Below are 23,152 nucleotides of genomic sequence, written 5' to 3'. Positions count from 1 at the left end.
TCCAGCCTGTTTTATCTCCCGGTTTCTGTTCTTTGTCTGTTCCTAACTCCCTGCCTCCTGGCCTTGCTGTGGGCCTCCCATCCTGATGAGAAAAGTTCCTGGTGCATTGCTTTAGGACCATGTAATGTAGCTGAAGTCACGGTCTAGCACGGGGAATGTACCTAGCCGGGATAGGTGGTAGCTAAGGGAAGGGTTTGTCTCTTGGCTAAGGTTTCCGATGCATGAGGGCAACGTGCCTTGCTAAAAGGTCTATAATCTCTGTATAACCTGCCTGCGGGGTCCCCTCCTGATGAGCAGGGCGGCACCACGCTCGAGCGTAATAAACTGAGTATTTTTGGGAACCCTGCCGTTGTGGACTTCGTTCGTGTGCCTCAGCCTAGACTCGAACTGTGCGGGACCAATCGGGTATAATTCGTAGAAGTTCCTGTGCATGACCTGTCGGGTCTAATTCGTAACAGTGACCACCTACAGACAGCCCCGCAACCTGAAGCAAATACTCACCAACAACCACATACCACACAACAGAACCACTAACCCAGGAACTTATCCTTGCAACAATGCCCGTTGCCAACTGTGCCCACATATCTATTCAGGGGACACCTTCACAGGGCCTAATCACATCAGCCACACTATCAGAGGCTCGTTCACCTGCACATCCACCAATGTGATATATGCCATCATGTGCCAGCAATGCCCCTCTGCCATGTACATTGGTCAAACTGGACAGTCTCTACGTAAAAGAGTAAATGGACACAAATCAGATGTCAAGAATTATAACATTCATAAACCAGTCGGAGAACACTTCCATCTCTCTGGTCACGCAATCAAAGACATGAAGGTCACTATCTTAAAACAAAAAAAACTTCAAATCCAGACTCCAGCGAGAAACTGCTGAATTGGAATTCATTTGCAAATTGGATACTATTAATTTAGGCTTAAATAGAGACTGGGAGTGGCTAAGTCATTATGCAAGGTAGCCTATTTCCCCTTGTTTTTTCCAACCCCCCCCCCCCCGCCCAGACGTTCTTGTTAAACTTGGATTTAAACTTGGAGAGTGGTCAGTTTGGATGAGCTATTGCCAGCAGGAAAGTGAGTTTGTGTGTGTGTGGGCATGGGGGGGGGGGGGGGTGAGAAAACCTGGATTTGTGCTGGAAATGGCCCACCTTCATTATCATTCACATTGTAAGGAGAGTGATCACTTTAGATAAGCTGTTACCAGCAGGAGAGTGAGTTTGTGTTTGGGGGGTGGAGGGTGAGAAAACCTGGATTTGTGCTGGAAATGGCCCAACTTGATGATCACTTTAGAAAAGCTATTACCAGCAGGAGAGTGGGGTGGGGGGAGGTATTGTTTCATGTTCTCTGTGTGTATATAATGTCTGCTGCAGTTTCCACGGTATGCATCCGATGAAGTGAGCTGTAGCTCACGAAAACTCATGCTCAAATAAATTGGTTAGTCTCTAAGGTGCCACAAGTCCTCCTTTTCTTTTTGCGAATACAGACTAACACGGCTGTTACTCTGAAACCTGTCCACTGTCACCGTTGCTCTGTGCGGGAAATGGTTTGTGCATTATCTGGATTGGCCACCTGGTGTCACTGTTGCTCCATGATGGAAATGGTTTGTGCAGTACCCTGAGGGGCCACAAGGGGACACTGTTGCTCCGTGAGGAAATGGTTTGTGCATGACCTGAGTTGGCCACACACATCACTGTTGCTCCGGGGGGGGGAGGGGGGATTGTTTGTGTGTTACTCCTGAGTGGCCACGTTGTGTCACTCTTCCTCCAGGAGGGGAATGCTTTGTGTCTTCCCCTGTGTGGCCACCCAAGACAACACACACATCACACACAAAACATCACACACACAAAACACGACAGATGACACTCACACACATCACACACAACATGACACCGACACACCCAGAGAGAACACGTCACACATACAGAAACACGTCTCTCTCACACACACAGCACAGGACACCGACACACACAAACAACATGACACACAAATAAAATGACATACAAAACAGCACACAACACGACACACAAAAATCACACACAAATCACGACAGCGACACATAAACACACACACACGAGATGAGGCACAAAACGGCAGACAACGTGACACAGAAATCACACATGACACCAACACCCACACACAATACAACACACAACACCTCACATGACACACAAAACAGCACATGTGACACACGCACAACATGATGCACAAAACATCGCACACAAAATATCACACACCCACACACAACACGACACACACACGGACAACACGACACCGATACACAACACACAAAACGGCACACGACAGGAGACACAAAAATCTCACACAGCACATGACACCGACACACACAACATGCCCACAAAACAGCACACAACACGGCACACACCGTCACACGCACACAACACGGCATACAACATGGCACACACACACTCAACATGGACCACAACACGCACACATAAACACGTCTCACAAACACAAAACGACACACAAGTCACACACACAACACATCACACGACACACGCAACACGGCACACAGCAGAAGGTTTCATCGAGGAGGAGGATGTCCCGGGGTCCCCGGGCGATGCTCTGGGACTGCTCCCCAGGAAGCCAGGCAGGACTCTGGGGGAGTCTCCTCTCGGGGAGCAGCCTGTCTGCAGGACACACAGCTCCCCCGGCTCCACCTTCCTGGCTCTGACCTCGGAGCCTTCAGCCTCCTCTGCCCCTCCCTGCGCTTCCCACAGCCAGTCCGCCCAGGCGGGGTCCTGGGGGGGCAGAGGGTCCTGCCCCCCAACTCCGCAGTCAGACGGGACTCTCAGCCAGCCAGGAAAACAGAGGTTTATTAGACGACAGGGACATGGTCTAACACAGAGCTTGTAGGTGCAGAGAACAGGACCCCTCAGCCGGGTCCATTTTGGGGGGCAGTGAGCCAGACAACCCCGTCTGCCCTTCACTACATGTCTCCAGCCAGCCCCCAACTGAAACTCCCCCCAGCCCCTCCTCCTCTGGGCTTTGTCTCTGTCCCCGGCCAGGAGGGCACCCGATTCCTTTGTTCTCCAACCCTTTAGCTCTCACCTCGCAGGGGGGAAGGGCCCAGGGCATCAGGTGCCAGGAAAGAGGGTGTCGGCCATTCTCTGTGTCCAGACCCCTGCACACACCTGCCCTCCAGAGCTCTGCAACGATCATACACCCTTACCCCACCCCCTAGATCCTTAAGAACTGCATATGGGAAACTGAGGCACCCCCACACGATTCAGAGGAAACATGAAGTCCTGCTTCATCACAGATGACTCCAGGAGGTGAGTTGCTTGCTATCCTACCATGTTTTTCTGTCTCTCTCCTCTAGTATGTTGGCCAACACACACATTCTGTCTCTGTCTCTCTCCTCTCCTGGTGCCAACGATGACCAGACCCCAGGTGCCTGGGCCCCAGTGCCCCGCCTGTGCTCCATCTCTTCCTGTATCTGCCTCACCCCTTCTCCCAGCCCACACTGCCCACCGCTGCCTGGATGATTTCCCCCTCTCCTCCACTGCACCCCCCTCTGTGGGGTCCCTGCCACTCACTGTCTGCCTCCTCTCCTCCACCCCCTCCCCCGCTTCCCCACGGGTCACTCTGGGGCCGGTTTTCTTCACCATCTTCGTGCATGATCTGGAGGACGGGATGGATTGCACCCTCAGCAAGTTCGCAGATGACACTAAGCTGGGGGGAGAGGGAGATACGCTGGAGGGTCGGGATAGGGTTCAGAGTGACCCAGACCAATTAGAGGATTGGGCCAAAAGAAATCTGATGAGGTTCAGCAAGGACAAGTGCTGAGCCCTGCACTGAGGAGAGAAGAATCCCATGCACTGCCCCAAGTGTGCCATGTCCCCGCCCCGAACCGACCCTCCCGGAGCATCCTCAATTCCATGAAACAGCTGTTCTGGGGTGGGCAGGAAGTGCTGGGAAGGAGGGTGGGGAGTTGCTCAGTGGGGGTGTGTCTCTCTGGGTGGGGTCTGTGTGTGTTTACGCACAAGCTGATTGTGATATCACGGATGCCAACAGCAAAGAGTGTTGGGCGTCAGCATTCTTTCCCTGCCCTCAGTCTGCCAACTGGCTTGGTTGACAACGGCTGGTGACCCAAGGAGCTGCTGAGAGACGCGGACCATCCCTCTGTCAGCAACTTCTTGAATCAGCTATTTCCACAGGTGTTTGAGGAACAAAAGGATGAGTTTTTACAGAAGGTAATTCCCAGATTCTTTCCCTGCTCATAAGATCGCACACGACAGGTCGGTGCCTCCTTCTCCTGGGGACGGGTGGGGGCGGGTGTGGCAACAGGCAGGTCTCAGCGTTCCCTTTTGATTTGAAAGTGGCCGTCTCTCAGGTCTCCTCCTGCTTCAGCCGGTCAGGTTCTTTGGAGGCAGATTTAGATGATTTTATCTTTCAGCAGACTAGTCGGGGGGAATTTCCAGGGATAGAACCAAAAGGGAAGATAACAAAACTCGTGTAGAATTTAGATTGAGATCTCCATCAATAGTCTTTCCCTTGGAGTTGCCCCTAATGCACTCCTTGCCTTCAAGTTGGGAATAGAAACCCTTTGTCTCCTGTCATGACTGGCAAAGAAATGTGTAAATGAGGATATTCTATGATTCTATGATTTACACCCATCAGGGGACACTGTCTTTTTGAGGCGGGTGCAGCTGGCTTGGGATGGTGCTGATGATGGATAGAAAACAGGCTGGAGTCAATGACAGATGGGACCACAGAAGGGGAAGGGGAAGGGCATCTCCATAGAAGGTCCTGGGTGCTCAGATACCCCAGTTCTAGGTACCCTGGCCTGTCCCAGAGAGAAAAGACAAAGAGGGGCCCAGCCCCCCGACAGTCATCCCATGGACAAGAATCTGGTTGGGAGTGGGCTGAAGGTTCCCGCTGGACAAAGGGGAGCTGAAGTCCCCCAGCGTCCTGGAATTTAAGCAATGCAAGCTTCAAACCCTGCACGGGTGGGGCCTGAGGGGCACCCGCAGAAGGTTGGGCTGGACAGGGGCGGCAGGTTTCTACAATTTTTGGTGGTTTCCAGAATGGGACCAAGTCCTGCCTCCCCGTCCACCTCCCCCCACATCTACCTAAGGCTCTGGGAGTTTGGGTATGGGAGGGAGAGGGAAAGGGGTTGGGCTCTGGGAGGGAGTTTGGGTGTGGGCTGTGGGTTGCGGCAGGGTGTTGGGGTGCAGGAGGGAATGAAGGGTGCGGGGTCTGGGCTGGGGCAGGGGGTTGGGGTGCAGGAGCAGGTGTGGGGGCAGGCTCTGGGAGTGAATTGGATGTGTGGTGTGGGCTCTGGGCTGGGGCAGGGGGTTAGGGTGTGGGAGGGGGTGAGGGGTACAGGCTCTGGGAGGCAGTTTGGGTGCAGGTGTGGGGTCTTGGCTGGGGCAGGGCATTGGGTGCAGGAATGGGTGGGGTGGCCAGGTTCTGGGAGGGAGTTCAGGTGTGGGCTCTGGGCTGGGGGAGGGGGTTGGGGTGCAGGAGAGGGTGCAGGTCGGGCTCTGGGAGGGAGTTGGGTGCAGGGGGTGGGCTCTGGACTGGGGAAGAGGGTTGGGGTGCGAGAGCAGGTGTCGGGGGAGGCCTGTGGGAGGAACTTTGGGTGCGGGATCTGGATTGGGGTTGGGGGTTGGGGTGCAGGAGGGGGTGCGGGCGCAGGCTCTGGGAGGGAGTTTGGGTGTGGGGTGTGGGCTCTGGGCTAGGGCATGGGGGTAGGGTGGAGAAGGGAGTGCAGGGGGTGGACTCTGGGAGGGAGTTTGGGTGCAGGGGGTTGGGGTCTGGGCTGGGGCTTGGGGTGCGGGAGAGAATGAGGGTGCAGCTCTTACCTCAGGGATCTCCCAAAAGCGACCCACACCCCCCTCTGGCAGCAGCTCCTAGGTGGGGGGTCTCTGCCCATCGCTGCCCACGGACACCACCCCAGCAGCTCCCATTGCCACAGATGGCAGAGTCGGCCCTCGGGGCAGGGGCAGCATGTGGAGATCCCCCCATCCCCGGGGCTGCAGGGACGCGCCAGCCGCTTCCGAGACTGGCAGGCCACACGGAGTGTAAGCAGTGTCAGGGTGAGCCTCACCCTGACATCTGGTGGTGAGGTCTGGCAAGTTGTGGAAAAGAACTTCAGGGGCTGATCTCATTTGCATAGGCACACCCACCCCCCCTAGAACGAGGCCATAGCTGCCCAAATGCTCACTTTGGCTGCTGTGGGATCCCCAGTGTCTCTGTTATTGGGGCAGGAAGAATAAATTGTTATTACCCTCATTATGGGAACTGTGCTGGGAACTGTACTTGGCCTTTTGTTATGATGGAGGGACTCACCATCAACTAAGTAGCACTCGCTAGGCAAGGGTCATGGGTTCCAAAATGCTGTGAATTGAGAGAGGTTGGGGGTAAGTATTAATACTTTGTACCATGGGTCCCTTGGTGAGGACCTTTCATGCTAATTGCTCTTCCTTTTCTCTCCACTGTGGAATCTCAGAGCTAATTTTGATTCCGTTAGGACTCTAGTTACAGGCTGCTAAGCTCATTTTGGGCTAATGGTGTCCCAGCACTGAGGCTCCCCTACTACAGGCTGACTTCACCAAAGAGCTGAACTGAGTAAGAGCCGAAATCACTGAGCGTTGTGTTCAGTAGTGGGGGAGCCTGAAGATCTATTGTGGAGAAGTTTGCGGGACGGCTGGAGTGCCTCGTGGACAGGCTGGTGGAGCAGTTCATGGGACGGCTGGTGGAATGGAGGCCTATGGAGCTGTGGGGCGGTCAGCTTCAGATCATGTAAGGTGCCTTTTACCCCCGCCCCCATCTCCACCCAGGTTGGGAGGTAAAGCTCTGCAGATAAACTTTTGAACCTTGGGGCTGCCCTGACCAGGGACAGAGACTTTTGGGTCATTGGACTTTTGGGACGTTGGGTGATTTGGGGTTGCTGGACTCAAGAACCAAAGGGAAAGGGCATGCCCCAATTTACTTGGGGTGGGTTTTTTTTTTGCTCGTGGGTTGTGTTATGAATCCTGTTGGTGCTGTTTCCCCAACATAATGCCACATTGTTTCTCTCTGTTATTAAAAGGCTTTTTGCTACACTCAGACTAGGTGCTTGCGAGAGGGGAAGGATTGCCTCTGGGAGGTGCCCAGCGGGGGTGGTACATATTTGTCCCAGGTCACTGGGTGGGGTCTCAAGCAGGTTTGCATTGTGTTATTGGAATGGATCCCCTAGATACTGAAGCTGGCCCTTGTTGCTGCCAACTCTGACGGGCAGAAGGGTTACACGGAGCGAGGGTGGGCAGGAAGCCACCTTAGCCCCCTTGTGCTGCCGGTGATGGTTCCCAGGCCCTTTTAAATTGCCCGGGGGCAGCAGGCGGGGCTGGGGGAGACACCGGGCCCCGGACTTTGGTGGAGCCAGGCCCCCGTGCTCTTATGTTGCTGGAGCATGGGCACCAGGGGCCCAGATGAGGCGCCTCCCCTGCAGCTGGAGGAGCATGGGTGCTAATCCACGTTTTGGCGGGTTGGTTTTTGGAAGGTTAAATGAAGGCAGCCTGTGCTCTGGGCTCACCCAGTTTCAGGGCCTGACGCTGCTTTGCACAACGATGAATCTCGGAACAGGCCAGCAATGAAATGACGGCAGAACCTGAGGAACGAAAAGCCTCTGGGTTCGTCTGTGGGCCTTGACGCCGAACGGGAGCCGTAATTTGACTCGCTTTGTGGCTGCGGCCGGTAAAATGTCAGGACGAAGTCATCCCAGTGATTGTGACACTGGGTTTGAGGCGGCTTTGGTCTTATTAAAATGTAACTAGCATGGAACACTTGTGTTTTTAAAGGTGGCTTCCCCAAGCAATCCCAAGTTGTTCTTCCCAGAGCTGGGTGATGGTGGGCAGCAGGGGATCTCCCTCTCCCCAGTCTGTGGGGGAATCTCTCTGGGCCCCACTGTTAGTTCTCCAGCCTTTCTCCCCCTAACCACGTACACCCCTCCCCTCTCCATTATCAATGCTTTACAGCGACCCCTCCCTCCCCTTATGGGATACAGCCTCTCGGTGACCGAGACTGACTGGGGCTCCCCTCTGCATGGCCCCAATGGGGAAGGAAAGGGACTGACAGGGGAGAGGAAGGAGACAGGCCGAAGGAGTCAAATGGGGCTAGACGAGAATAGAGGAGATTTTCTTCCTATTAAAATGGACTGGAGTCTCATTGCTGGAAAGACACACCTTGAGTGAGGTTTGAACCGGCAGCCTTTCAATTGCCAGGCAAAGGTGCGAACCACAGAGACCGATCACGGCCGACTTCCCAATGCTGTCCAAGGAGCCCCTGCAGGGGTGCAAGTGGTTAGTGCAAAGGGCAATATTGCTGGGGTTGTGAGTTCAAGCTTTCCCTGCAGCCCTGGTTTCTATTACCCCATGGAGCTTCCCCAGCTTGCTTGTCCTAATTCACATGGAAAGTGCCATGAGAGGAAGGTCAGGGTTGCTCAGGGGCAGGGAGAATTGATTTCTTTGCTGCTGAGAAAGCTGCCAGGACAGGTCTGTGGGCACCAGAGCTCCCCGCTTCTTCCAGCACATGCCAGGCTCTGTCACTCCTGGAGGAGGGTCATAGAATCATAGAAGATCAGGGTTGGAAGGGTCCTCAGGAGGTATCTAGTCCTACCCCCTGCCCAGAGCAGGACCAACCCCAACTAAATCATCACAGCCAGGGCTTTGTCAAGCCCGACCTTAGAAACTTCTAAGAAAGGGGATTCCACCACTTCCCTAGGTAATGCATTCCAGTGTTTCACCACCCTCCTAGTGAAAAAGTTTTTCCTAATATCCAACCTAAATCTCCCCCACTGCAACTTGAGACCATTACTCCTTGTCCTGTCATCTGCTATCACTGAGAATAGTCTAGATCCATCCTCTTTGGATCCACCTTTCAGGTAGTTGAAAGCAGCTATCAAATCCCCCTTCATTCTTCTCTTCCATAGACTAAACAATCCCAGTTCCCTCAGCCTCTCCTCATAACTCATGTGTTCCAGTCCCCTAATCATTTTTGTTGCCCTTCGCTGTACTCTCTCCAATTTTTCCACATCCTTCTTGTAGTGTGGGGCCCAAAACTGGACACAGTACTCCAGATGAGGCCTCACCAATGTCGAATAGAGGGGAACGATCACGTCCCTTGATCTAGTGGCAATGCCCCTACTTATACACCCCAAAATGCCATTGGCCTTCTTGGCAACAAGGGCACACTGCTGACTCATATACAGCTTCTCGTCCACTGTCACCCCTAGGTCCTTTTCTGCAGAACTGCTGCCAAGCCATTCGGTCCCTAGTCTGTAGCAGTGCATGGGATTCTTCCATCCTACGTGCAGGACTCTGCACTTGTCCTTGTTGAACCTCATCAGATTTCTTTTGGCTCTATCCTCCAATTTGTCTAGGGCCCTCTGTATCCTATCCCTACCCTCCAGCGTATCTACCACTCCTCCCAGTTTAGTGTCATCCACAAATTTGCTGAGAGTGCAATCTACACCATCCTCCAGATCATTAATGAAGATATTGAACAAAACCAGCCCCAGGACCGACCCTTGGGGCACTCCGCTAGATACCGGCTGCCAACTAGACATGGAGCCATTGATCACTACCCGTTGAGCCCGACAATCTAGCCAGCTTTCTATCCACCTTATAGTGCATTCATCCAGACCATACTTCTTTAACTTGCTGGCAAGAATACTGTGGGAGACCGTGTCAAAAGCTTTGCTAAAGTCAAGGAACAACATGTCCACTGCTTTCCCCTCACCCACAGAGCCAGTTATCTCATCATAGAAGGCAATTAGATTAGTCAGGCATGACTTGCCCTTGGTGAATCCATGCTGACTGTTCCTGATCACTTTCCTCTCCTCTAAGTGCTTCAGAATTGATTCCTTGAGGACATGCTCCATGATTTTTCCAGGGACTGAGGTGAGGCTGACTGGCCTGTAGTTCCCAGGATCCTCCTTCTTCCCTTTTTGAAAGATGGGCACTACATTAGCCTTTTTCCAGTCTTCCGGGACTTCCCCCGATCGCCATGAGTTTTCAAAGATAATAGCCAATGGCTCTGCAATCACATCCGCCAATTCCTTTAGCACTCTTGGATGCAGCTCATCTGGCCCCATGGACTTGTGCACGTCCACTTTTTCTAAATAGTCCCGAACCACTTCTTTCTTCACAGAGGGCTTGCCACCTCCTCCGAATGCTGTGCTGCCCAGTGCAGCCGTCTGGGAGCTGACCTTGTTCGTGAAGACAGAGGCAAAAAAAGCATTGAGTATGTTAGCTTTTTCCACATCCTCTGTCACTAGGTTGCCTCTCTCATTTAGTAAGGGGCCCACAGTTTCCTTGGCTTTCTTCTTATTGCCAAAATACCTGAAGAATCCCTTCTTGTTACTCTTAACTTCGCTCGCTAGCTGCAACTCGAGGTGTGATTTGGCCTTCCTGATTTCACTTCTGTATGCCTGAGCAATATTTATATACTCATCCGTGGTCATTTGTCCAATCTTCCACTTCTTGTAAGCCTCTTTTTTGTGTTTAAGATCAGCAAGGATTTCTCTGTTAAGCCAAGCTGGTCGCCTACCATATTTACTATTCTTTCTACACATCGGGATGGTTTGTCTCTGTAACCTCAATAAGGATTCTTTAAAATACAGCCAGCTCTCCTGGACTCCTTTCCCCCTCATGTTATTCTCCCAGGGGATCTTTCCCATCAGTTCCCTGAGGGAGTCAAAGTCTGCTTTTCTGAAGTTCAGAGTCTGTATTCTGCTGCTTTCCTTTCCTCCTTGTGTCAGGATCCTGAACTCGACCATTTCATGGTCACTGCCTCCCAGGTTCCCATCCACTTTTGCTTCCCCTACTAATTCTTCCCGGTTTGTGAGCAGCAGGTCAAGAAGAGCTCTGCCCCTAGTCGGTTCCTCCAGCACTTGCACCAGGAAATTGTCCCCTACAGTTTCCAAAAACTTCCTGCATTGTCTGTGCACTGCTGTATTGCTCTCCCAGCAGATATCAGGATGATTGAAGTCGCCCATGAGAACCAGGGCGTGCCATCTTGTAGCTTCTGCGAGTTGCCGGAAGAAAGCCTCATCCACCTCATCCCCCTGGTCTGGTGGTCTGTAGGAGACTCCCACCACGACACCACTCTTGTTGCTCAGGCTTCTAAACTTAATCCAGAGACTCTCAGGATTTTCTACAGTTTCATTCTTGAGCTCTGAGCAGTCATACTGCTCCCCTACATACAGTGCAACTCCCCCACCTTTTCTGGCCTCCCTGTCCTTCCTGAACAGTTTATATGCATCCATGACAGCACTCCAGTCATGAGAGTTATCCCACCAAGTCTCCGTTATTCCAATCACATCATAATTCCCTGACTTGGCCAGGATCTCCAGTTCTCCCTGCTTGTGTCCCAGGCTTTGTGCATTTGTATATAGGCACTTGAGATAACCCGCTGATCGCCCCTTGTTCTCAGTATGAGGCAGGCGTCCTCCCCTCTCACACGCTCCAGCTCGTGCTTCCTCCCGGTATCCCGCTTCCCCACTTACCTCAGGGCTTTGGTCTCCTTTCCCTGGTGAACCTAGTTTAAAGCCCTCCTCACTAGGTTAGCCAGCCTGCTCACGAAGATGCTCTTCCCTCTCTTCGTTAAGTGGAGCCCGTCTCTGCCTAGCATTCCTCCTACTTGGAACACCATCCCATGGTTGAAGAATCCAAAGCCTTCTCTCCGACACCACCTGTGTAGCCATTCCTTGACTTCCACGATTTGACGGTCTCTACTCAGGCCTTTTCCTTCCACGGGGAGGATGGACAAGAACACCACTTGCACCTCAAACTCCTTTATCCTTCTTCCCAGAGCCACGTAGTCTGCAGTGATCCGCTCAAGGTAATTCTTGACAGTATCATTGGTGCCCACGTGGAAAAGCAGGAAGGGGTAGCGATCCGAGGGCTTGATGAGTCTCGGCAGTCTCTCCGTCACATCGCGAATCTTAGCCCCCGGCAAGCAGCAGACTTCTCTGTTTTTCCCGGTCAGGGTGGCAGATAGATGACTCAGTCCTCCTGAGGAGAGCGTCCCCGACCACCACCACCCACCTCCTTCTCTTGGGAGTGGTGGTCGTGGAACCCCCAACCCTAGGACAGTGCATCTCATGCCTTTCAACTGGTGGAGTCTCCTTCTGCTCCCTTCCCCCAGACGTATCATCTGGGTCACTCCCCGCAATGGTACCTGTGGAGAGAACATGAAAATGGTTACTTACCTGTGTCCGCTTTGCTGGTCCATGGACTTTCCCCCTTCTTCTTCTGGAGGTCACATGTTGCCAGATTTCTTCACAGTCCTCCTGTCCCTGCTGCGCAGCCTGCTCTGAATCTTCAGAACCTTGTGCCCATAGAAGCATATCCTGACGTCTGTCCAGGAAATCTTCAGTTTCTCTTATGCAAGGCAGGGTCGATACCTGTTGCTCCAGACCTTGAACCTTCTCTTCCAATATGGAGACCAGCTTGCACTTCGTACAAAGTCGCTTCTGTCCTCTGGAAGAAAGACAAAGATGGCACATCCAGTGCAGGTCACAACAGTTGAACACTCCCCATCCATATTACCTTCCTACTATGAGCTTCCTCCGGAGATGCAGTAATTCCTCAGAGAAGTCGTTAGGGTTTAATTCTCAGTGGGCTCACTCCAGGTGAACTCCCAGGCAAACTCCTGCTGTTTGCTGCTCAGCTGGTTCCCCGCTGCTCAGCTGGTTCTATAAGCACCGAGCCTAAAGCTCTTCCAAGCCTTCTTAGCGCAGCGGGCAGCACATCAGTCTCATAATCTGAAGGTCCTGAGTTCAAGCCTCAGAGAAGGCAACTCTTCTTGCTCCCTGCTTTAGATTTTCTAACGTAAATCAGAGAAAAAAAGGCTAGAGCTGAGTGGTTTCTAGACACCCTCCCATCCATCTAACACACACACACAAGACTTTTCTAACGGTACATGTACAGTATGAAATTAGTTCAAAATTATTCGATTTGAAATTTTGGGAGCTATTTTAGACATTCAGGCTTCGGTGTCCCCACTAAAGCATGTGAATTCGGCAGAGTGCGTCCACAGTACCGAGGCTAGCATCGAACGGCGGAGCGGGTGCACCGTGGGTCGCTATCCCACAGTTCCCGCCGCCCACTGGAATTCTGGGTTACGCTCCCAGTGCACGATGGGGCAAAAACATTCTTGCGGGTGTTTCTGGTGCATGTCATAAGGAAGCTCTGGCAGACAATCGTTTCACGCCTTTTTGGCATGCAGACGCCGTACTGCTTTCAGCAGACGGTGCACCGCTTGCTCTCCTGCAACTATGAATCCGCCTCTCATTTCCTCTCCCCTTCTCTACTATCTGCTCTTTCTCTTCCTCATCGAACTCTTCTGCCTCCAACTCTGCTCTCCCGCTGGTGCCACGCTTCCGAGCTTCTCCGGGTTGTCTGTCCTGGGCTCCTGCCTCCGTGAAAGCCACAGAAGACAACCATTTCCCGCCTTTGTTCGGCTACCACGAACCAAACAGCACCTCTTCCCCTGCCGCTCTGCTCTCCTACATTTCGCGCCCGTTTTCCAGGATTACCCGTGCAGGTGCCATGGAGCCCGCTCAGATCTCCGCTGAAGTTTTGAGCACTGTAAATACCTCGCGCATTATCCAGCAGTATGTGCAGTCCCTGCAAAACGGGGCGAGGAAACGACGACCGTGCGATTACTATACTAATGAGGACATGGACAAAGATGGCACGGCGTGTGGCAATTTGGAGATCATGGTGGCGCTGGGCCAGGTTCATGCCGTGGCACGCCGATTCTGGGCCCAGGAAACAAGCGCAGACTGCTGGGGCCTCATCGCGTTGCTGGTGTGGGATGATTCCCAGTGGCTGAGAAACTTTTGTATGCGTAAGGGCCACTTTCATGGAGCTTTGCGACTTGCTGTCTCCTGCCCTGAAGTGCAAAGACACCAAAATGAGAGCCGCCCTCACAGTTCAGAAGTGAGTGGCCATAGCCCTGCGGAAGCTTGCAACGCCCGACATCTAGCGGTCAGTCGGGAATAAGTTTAGAGTGGGCAAATCTTCTGTGGGGCCTGCTGTGATCCAAATAGCCAACACAATCATTGATCAGCTGCTATCAAGGGTCGTGACTTTGGGAAATGTGCAGACCAGTGTGGATGGCTTTAATGCGCTGGGGTTCCCTGACTGCGGCGGGGCGATAGACATAACGCATATCCCTCTCTTGGCCCTGGAACAGCGGGGCGGCCACTACATAAACCGCAAGGGGTACTCTTCCATGGTGCTGCAAGCCCTGGTGGATCACAAGGGACGTGGCAAAAGGGATGCACAAACAATCCAGTTGGGCCATTGCCCACAAGCTCACCCCAAGCAGCTTGGACTCCTGATGACTGTGATGCTGAGGTTCCTTAGACCCCTGTTCATATTTCAGACCCCAGCCGGTGCACCATCCCTGCCCAACCACTCACCATCTGCCCCAGGAGAACCAGCTGGTGGGCTGCATCCACAGGCAGGTAGTTTATGCCGCTCCCCTCAGAGCAGCAGCCACAGCTGTGCAGCTAATCCCCACATCTGGTTGCCGGGGATCCAGCTGGATTGTTTGGGCATCCCTTTCAAGACTTGCCCTCAACAACCTGGCAGCCCCCAGCTTTCTCATTGCTCTGTGGTTGTTTGCTCTGTGAAAGGGGCCTCTAGGAATTGGTATTTCCAGAGGCATTAAAGAATCATAAAGGAGAAGGAAAAGTTAATGCCTTAGAAAAGTCTGTGTGTCTGTACTAGATGGATGGGTGGGTGTCTAGAAACCACTCTGCTCTCGTCTTTTTTTCTCTGATTTCCAGTGGTAATCAAGGTCGGCCATTGCCAGCAGTTGACAAGAACATGTGAGAGCAGTGGGGGCGGGAAATAAACATGGGGAAATAGTTTTACTTTGTGTAATGACCCATCCACTCCCAGTCTTTATTCAAGCCTAAGTTAACTGTATCCAGTTTGCAAATTAATTCCAATGATCACTACAAAAGGTTCCCCCCACCCCACCCGGCTCTCCTGCTGGTAATAGCTCACCTTACCTGATCACTCTCGTTACAGTGTGTCGGGTAACCCCCATTGTTTCATGTTCTCTGTGTATAGGAGTCTCCCCACTGTATTTTCCACTGCATGCATCTGATGTAGCTCACGAAAGCTTATGCTCCAATAAATTTGTTCGTCTCTAAGGTGCCACAAGTCCTCCTGTTCTTACTCATGGTGTTGTATCCCCATAGTGTGGCCGTTTGGTGTCAGTCCTTTTAAATAAACAATGAGTTTTTTTCATAGAAACCATATTTTCCTCATACAGACACAGGAGTTGTCATAAATATAAAGGGAAGGGTAAACACCTTTGAAATCCCTCCTGGCCAGGGGAAAGCTCCTCTCACCTGTAAAGGGTTAAGAAGCTAAAGGTAACCTCGCTGGCACCTGACCAAAATGACCAATGAGGAGACAAGATACTTTCAAAAGCTGGGAGGAGGGAGAGAAACAAAGGGTCTGGGGCTGTCTGTATGCTGGTTTCTGCCAGGGATAGACCAGGAATGGAGCCTTAGAACTTTTAGTAAGTAATCTAGCTAGGTATGTGTTAGATTATGATTTCTTTAAATGGCTGAGAAAAGAATTGTGCTGAATAGAATAACTATTTCTGTCTGTGTATCTTTTTTGTAACTTAAGGTTTTGCCTAGAGGGGTTCTCTATGTTTTTGAATCTAATTACCCTGTAAGATATCTACCATCCTGATTTTACAGGGGGGATTTCTTTATTTCTATTTACTTCTATTTTTTATTAAAAGTCTTCTTGTAAAAAACTGAATGCTTTTTCATTGTTCTCAGATCCAAGGGTTTGGGTCTGTGGTCACCTATGCAAATTGGTGAGGCTTTTTATCCAACATTTCCCAGGAAAGGGGGGGTGCAAGTGTTGGGAGGATTGTTCATTGTTCTTAAGATCCAAGGGTCTGGGTCTGTAGTCACCTAGGCAAATTGGTGAGGCTTTTTACCAAACCTTGTCCAGGAAGTGGGGTGCAGGGTTTTGGGAAGTATTTTGGGGGGAAAGACGCGTCCAAACAGCTCTTCCCCAGTAACCAGTATTAGTTTGGTGGTGGTAGCGGCCAGTCCAAGGACAACGGGGGGAATATTCTGTACCTTGGGGAAGTTTTGACCTAAGCTGGTAAAGATAAGCTTAGGAGGTTTTTTTCATGCAGGTCCCCACATCTGTACCCTAGAGTTCAGACTGGGGGAGGAACCTTGACAGGAGTAGATTAATCTACAAAGGGAAGGTGATTCCAAGGCAGTTCCGGAGGGAGAAGGGAACGTTTTCAGCATCACTAAATTATCATGTTGTACCTCGCACACACACAGAGTGACAATAAACTCAATTAACTGAGCTACCAACACACTGCACAGGAATGAAATAAACAACTTTATGTTCAAGGAGTTCGGTGCATGTAAATAATACTAAAAATATGTTTTGGGCAACGCATGGAAAAGTCATTGTGTTGTACAACCCACTTGATATAGTTAACACACCACAATATATTTAACGAAATTAAGAACCATGTGCTTATAAATTAACATGTTGTGCCATTTACACACGCACAAGACCTAGAAAAAACTGAATTATTTGAGCTTCCAACATTTCCACTTTCTCACAGCATGTTAGACCCCCTGCTTTAAATGAAATATGTCTAAAGGCCAGATGTATGAAAGAATTGTCTCGTTCTGTATTTCTTAGCTTTTATCTCAAAAGCTAATAGCCTCATAATCTCCCCCAAACACCCTGGGACCTCTGCAAATTATTAAAATGCCCCTGTTCTCAGCAAGGCCACGACAGTGACCCACAGCTAGAGTGTCTAGGCCAAGCGTTCTGAAGGAGGCAAGTCAAAGATTTTCTCTCTGCTTCCCTTGGCAAGGTCTGAGTGGGAAAACAAAATCCCCCACATGGAAAGTTTTCTCCTGAGAAACCAATACTAGTCTGTTTGGGGACGTTGATTTGAATGGATTATTATTCTTCTCTTCTGATCTCTGAATTATTTCAGTTCAGTCTTTGTCCTCCAGATGTGTTGCAAGGTGTTGAATTGCGGGGGAGAGAGGCCAAGTCATGACGTCTCTTCCCCTCTTTCATAATTTCTTCCAACTTGTTAGGAAGTTCCTCTGCCTTGATGTGAGTCAAGCAGTGTCCATTGTCTCCGGGCTGTCTCGGAGGAGTCCGCATTGTACACGGTTCCTGGGAGAGTCCTTGGGAGCGTGGATACCTTCACTGGGCCAGCAGCGAGTCTGGCTCCTCCAGCGTCACACCGGAAAGGCTGGCGGTGGCCATTTCCCAGCCTCATCACATATTTCAGTGACGCACCCAGAGCAAAACTCCACCACTTCCCAGACAAGCCTAGCGCACACCATCCACCCAGGTATTAGCCTTCAACAGATCACGACTTTTACAATGATAGCTCACCAGGCCGACTCTGTACAAATCGTACCTTAATTCTATGAGAGTGGTGACTATGGGGCTTCCAGGGTGCTGCTTTGAGCACAGCCTGCCACCCCTGGGCTGACACTGCAATGGAGACGTCCCCGTAGAGTCTCTCTCTCCCGGGATAAAGATGGCAGCAGGGCTGGCCTGGGTCACCTGATGTGGGCTTCTGGAGCTCAAGCTGTGGGGCTGAAAAGTGGGGTGCAGATACTGGTGTTCCTGCTGAAGCCTGGGTTTGGAAACCCTCACCCCTCATGGGACCTCAGAGATTGAGCTCAAGCCCATCTGTCTCCATTGTCATTTTATAGCCCTGCAGCTGCAGCCCCAGAAGCCTGAGTCAGCTGCCCCGGGCTCTGAGACAGGTGCCCTGGGTGTTTTAATCGCTGTGGAGACATAACGTTGGGATATGTCTACAGTGCAATGAATCACCCATGGCTGGCTGGTGTCACATTAATCAGGATCATGTGGCTTGGGCTGAAAAGTTGCAGTGTACAAATACAAAGAAACAAGAGCAAAAACCGGTTGCCTTTATAGCTAGATAGCTATAGATACATGGCAAATAGCAACAAGAATCAGCGTAGAGCTGGATCTAAAAAAATGAAAGATTAATCTTTGCTCTACAAATAATAACGACTGATAAATGGTAATATAAAAAAGGACCTGGAATTCCTTCATACTTTGACGGTTCTTGGAATGGCCTGCTAAACCCAGGGTTGTGAGTTCAATCCTTGAGGTGGCCATTTAGGGATTGGGGCAAAAATTGGGGATCGGTCCTGCTTTGAGCAGGGGGTTGGACTAGATGACCTCCTGAGGTCCCTTCCAACCCTGATATTCTATGATTCTATGAAGTTCCAGGCATATTGGCTAGAATTTTCGAGACACAGATTGTCAGAAAAACGTAACACGCTGAGTGCTCCACCTGAAACAACAGCAAATACTGTTGCCAAGATAGATAGATACATTGCAAAGAGCAACAAGAATCAATGTGGAGCTGAATCTGCAAAACGGAAAGATTAATCTTGCAATACAAATAATAATGTATTAATTATTATTATTAATTATTATTATTATGTCATAAAGGACCATGAATTCTTTCATACTTTTATCATCCTCAGGATGTTGCTGTGAATTCAGAGACATGACCGTTTTCTGGAGCAGCCATTGCAGTTTCAAAAGGAAATGCAGGCAGAAAACAAAGCAGGGAGGGTTGTGATGGGGGCGCATGAAAGGAGAGGAGGCTTGTTCCTCTTGAGTTTTCTTTCAGTTTCTCTTGTGATCGTGATGGAGGAAGCGGAAGCTTAATTTGAGTTTGTCCCCACTCCCCTCCTTCTGTCGGCGGAGTGTGTCTTCACCAGGAGTGCTTCCACCGAATGAAGAGGGGCAGTGTGGGGGGGCTGAGAAACGGGGTTCTTCACTCTGCGCAGCTGCCCACTGGGAGCCCAGCTGCCCCCTGGGCTCTTGACTCCCCACCTCCTCCCTGGAGTGGGAGCCGGCCACCTGGGCTTCTTGCCTGCCTGCTCCCAGCCAGGAGTGGGGGCGGGGGCCAAGTGCTCAGGCTTCTCGGCTCCCTGCGCTGGGAGCCGGGAGCTTTCGTGCAGCAGTCCCGCGAGGAGCCAGGCAGGTGCAGCCCCGCTGGGATCAGGGAGCGGAGGGCAGCCATGAAGGGAGCCAGCCGGAAGCCATGACATTGGCAAGACAGCCAGCAGCCCCTGTGAGTAAGGCAGTGTCTACACAGACACTGGGTTGTCCTAAGGACCCCAACACAATCCCCGTGCCTCTTGAGGAGCTGGAGTTACTATGTGGGTGTAGCAGGGCACTTACATAGATGGGACAAGGCTGTAGCGTGCACCGTGAGGTAATTAGGACAACGTAAAATGCTGTCGGCGGGCCTAACTGTGTAGTGTAGCCCAGGTTTTAATCTCCTGCTGATGGGTTATATGCTGGGTGCCTTGTTTCCTTTGCTTAGGAGTTCTTGTTCTCACACCTATCTCCTCGCTTTCCATTCCAGTTCAGGGAAGGAGAGAATAACCAAGTCTTCAGGTATGAAAAGGCAAAACATTTCTACATGACCCTTCGCAGTCAGTGAAACCTGTGGTGGGAAACGTGCCCTTGATTTTACTGCATTTTGGTTTCTTGTCTTGTTGGTTGCTCCCGAGGAGCTGGCAGGGAAATGTCCATGGAGAAGTGGAGTGGATGTGAGGTTTCTTGCTTACGAGATTTGCCTGCGTTTTGGCCTCATTGTGAGAAGGGCAAATTGGATGAGACATTGCAGCTTTTCTGATGCCTGTCTGAGTTTGGAAAGTAAGTTCTTTGTTGTCCTGTTCTTCAAAGGGGAACTGAGGGAGCGGATATACACTGGCAGCTGAGAAAGCCTTAGAAGGGGACATCCAAAGCTGGGCACAACTGGTTTCTGCAATGGATTGTAGTGTAGTGTGGTGGTTATCAAGTTTGCTTCACACGCAAAATATCCCTGACTTAAAACTAGGCAAAAACAGTGCCTTTTCCCCCGACTGATCACTTTTGGTCTTCCTCCATTCCAAGTCCTTTGCTGAAATACACCCGTATTTCCCACACTTTTTGTTCCTTTTTCTTTCCTTTTACGATATTTTAGGGTTGTAATTTAATGGCCACACAATTTTGCTCATGAATTAAAGTTTAACACAACATTTGACAGCCTTTTCCCATGCCCTCCTTTCTGTCACTTACAGGAGTTTACTTATGGGAATATTCACTGATTTATTGCACCGAGCATTTCAAAGGAAAGGTCAGAATCATTTACCTTGGATTCACTTTCCTTACTTCTTTCTAATTCTTTCTCTCACATAGATGGGGAAATCGCTGTTGGAGCAATTTAGCTTACCACTCTCTCTTTCTAGACGGAAGCTGACACAATTTAAAACTTCCCAATTTGCAAATATCTATGCGAAAATATTTTCTAAACCAATGCAGAGATCCTGGGCAAGGCTAGGGGTGAGGCAGATTAATAATTGGCTGTTCTTTATTTTGGTGCTTGCTAATTGACCATTTGGAATTTTAATACAGGATGGCATTACAGTCAAAAGATAATCTCAACATGTGGAGAAGAAATGGTTATACGGGCTAATAAATAATTTCTTGGTGTCACACCAAAAGTGATGCATTCCAGTGTGAAAGAAGAACTAATTCATGGCTTATGAGCATTTGCTATGTAGTTGTAGCCATGCAGGTCCCAGAAAAGCTTGTCTTTGTCCCCAACAGAAGCTGGCCCAGTCAAAGATATTATCTCACCCACCTGCGCGTTTGCTCGCCACACTACCTGAGACAAGCGGAAAGAGACTCAAAGCAGAGAAAAGGGAACAAAGAAGTTGAATTCCTAGCTGAAAAATGGGCCCTTTGTCAGCTGGAGGCAATCTCAGATGATTCTGGGACCTCTCGTGGCTATTGCTGGTTTTGAAAAAAGCCAGGTGTTATTTAGGCAATATTGCTTCTACTATATCCACTGAAGAAGATTTATGCTTCACGATTGCTGTATATCCAAAGAGATTCATTCAATTCAGCACACAAGTGAATAGAGATAGGCAGCTGGAGTCAGCCAGTTCGCCCCCATCTCAAAGTCTTTGGTTTTTAAAAAGGCCCCTTTTGGTGTTTATACAGGACAGGGCAGAAAACGGCCAGATAATAAGCTATTGGGGTGAAAGTTCTGAGGTTTTTTTTAATTTGCAGTGAAGACTGAATGGAGAATTGTGTCGAGAAGTTTCTTTCCTTGACTGAGGATGGAACCAAGGCAGCATCAAGGAGACTCCTAACCAGTAGACCAAGGGTACTCAACAGGTGTACCATGGGCCAACTCAAGACAGCCAGAAATTTTTAATGGACCCTGAAATCTTTTTAAAAATCATAATAATAAGTAAATAAAATTATTTTCTCTGGAGTCTGGACCTTGATCGTATCTTGACAGAGATTTTGGACCTTGACAAAAAATAGTTGACTATCCCTGCAGTAGACCATAAGGGGGGGTAATGTAGGGATTTTTGGTTCAGCTCCTCTATGCTTTCTAAGGCTACTTGCTCTCCAGTTAAAGAAATCCATTCATACCCTGATATTCTATGATTCTGTGAAATGGTCCATTCCCCATTTCAGAGGGGACAGGAACAGAGAGTGAAGGAACCCCTGTGCTCATAACCTGAGCTCAAGGAAAAGCATTGAAACAAGCTCGAATTATGATTTAGGTTCCTCCATCAGAATCCCAAGAGGAACACAAAAGAGGAACAATCCTCCTCTGCTTTCATTTACCCCACCGCATCCCTCTCCGCTTCTTCTTCCGCCTGCCTAGTGGCTTGATTTCCTTTCAGAGTGGTAGCCGTGTTAGTCTGTATCAGCAAAAACAATGAGGAGGACTTGTGGCACTTTGGAGACTAACAAATTTATTTGGGCGTAATCTTTCCTGGGCTAAAACCCACTTCATCACATGCATGGAGTGGAAAATACAGCAGGAAGAGATATATACAGAGTCCATGAAAAGATGGTGGTTGCCTTAAAATCATAGAAGATCAGGGTTGGAAGGGACCTCAGGATGTCATCTAGTCCAACCCCCTGCTCAAAGCAGGACCAACCCCAACTAAATCATCCCAGCCAGGGCTTTGTCAAGTCCCCTGCCCTCTGACATGTCCTTTCACAGAATCACAGAGTTGGAAGGGACCTCAGGAGGTCATCTAGTCCAATCCACTGCTCAAGGCAGGACCAATCCCCAATTTTTGCCCCAGATCCCTAAATGGCCCCCTCAAGGATTGAACTCACAGAGAACTGTTTGAAATGGGCCACCCTGTTTACCACTACAAAAAGTGATTTTTCCTCCTACTGCTAATAGCCCATGACATGCTAACAAAGAAACAGCCGTGATTTAAAATCTCCACTCAGAAATGGTGAACAACAGCAGAACCCAAAGTAACTGAAGGAAGGGCGGATGATCACAGTTAGGACACAGAATTCAGAAGATGGCAACGCTCAGAGCCCCGTTACATGGAGTCAGAATGCAATCAGCTGACAAAGAGGGGGAGCAAACTCCCTCCCTTGCTCTCTATGCCAAAGTTCCTGTCAGCTCAATGTCCAGGTCGGCTGCTGAGAGGGTTGCAATGGGGTCAGTGAAGGCAGAGGAGGATTGTTCCTCCTGGGTTTTCTTTGTGTTGCTCTGTGATCCTAGTGGAGGAAGCTGACGCATCATTTGAGTTTGTTTCAGTGGCTTGGGTTGGGCTCAGGTTGTGACCCTGAGCACAGGGGTTCCTGCCCGCTCTGCTCTTAGCCGCTCAGGGAATGGACAAAGGAGCAGCTTCAGAAATTGGAGAGAAAATAGCCTAGGGAAGTGTAGCACAGCTGAGAAGAACAACAGCCCCATCTTCTCCCTGGTGGTCTAGTGGTTAGGATTTGGCGCTCTCACCACCACGGCCTGGGTTCAATTCCCAGTCAGGGAAAAGTGACTTTACAGCAAAACACCTTAATTTATTCTTCTCTTGCAATTTGAACAAATTGACGGTTTTTCCCTGACTCCTCCATCTTCTACGTGATCTTGGCAAGGGCTTTGGAGACCATATCAAAATCAAAGCTTCCCATTGACTAGGAGCAGAATATGGGCATGTTTCCACTGTGCACTTCGTTGTCCACAAATAGACAGGTGCAAATTCTTGTTCCCCCTTTCTAGCTAGCCT

The 23,152-nt window shown here is 50.3% G+C and overlaps 2 non-coding genes across 2 annotated transcripts; both read left to right on the top strand.

Moving 5' to 3' along the window:
• Nucleotides 1-12,748: 12,748 nt before the first annotated feature.
• TRNAM-CAU (transfer RNA methionine (anticodon CAU)) lies at nt 12,749-12,821 on the top strand. The gene has a single exon. It is a non-coding gene; the product is annotated as a tRNA-Met (tRNA).
• Nucleotides 12,822-22,846: 10,025 nt separating this feature from the next.
• Nucleotides 22,847-22,918, top strand: TRNAE-CUC (transfer RNA glutamic acid (anticodon CUC)). The gene has a single exon. It is a non-coding gene; the product is annotated as a tRNA-Glu (tRNA).
• Nucleotides 22,919-23,152: the final 234 nt, after the last annotated feature.

Source organism: Lepidochelys kempii, unplaced genomic scaffold (genome assembly GCF_965140265.1).
Source record: "Lepidochelys kempii isolate rLepKem1 unplaced genomic scaffold, rLepKem1.hap2 scaffold_112, whole genome shotgun sequence".
Classification (NCBI taxonomy): domain Eukaryota; kingdom Metazoa; phylum Chordata; order Testudines; family Cheloniidae; genus Lepidochelys; species Lepidochelys kempii.
The sequence above is the reverse complement of the archived record's forward strand: the minus strand, read 5'-3'. Positions and strand labels throughout refer to the sequence as shown.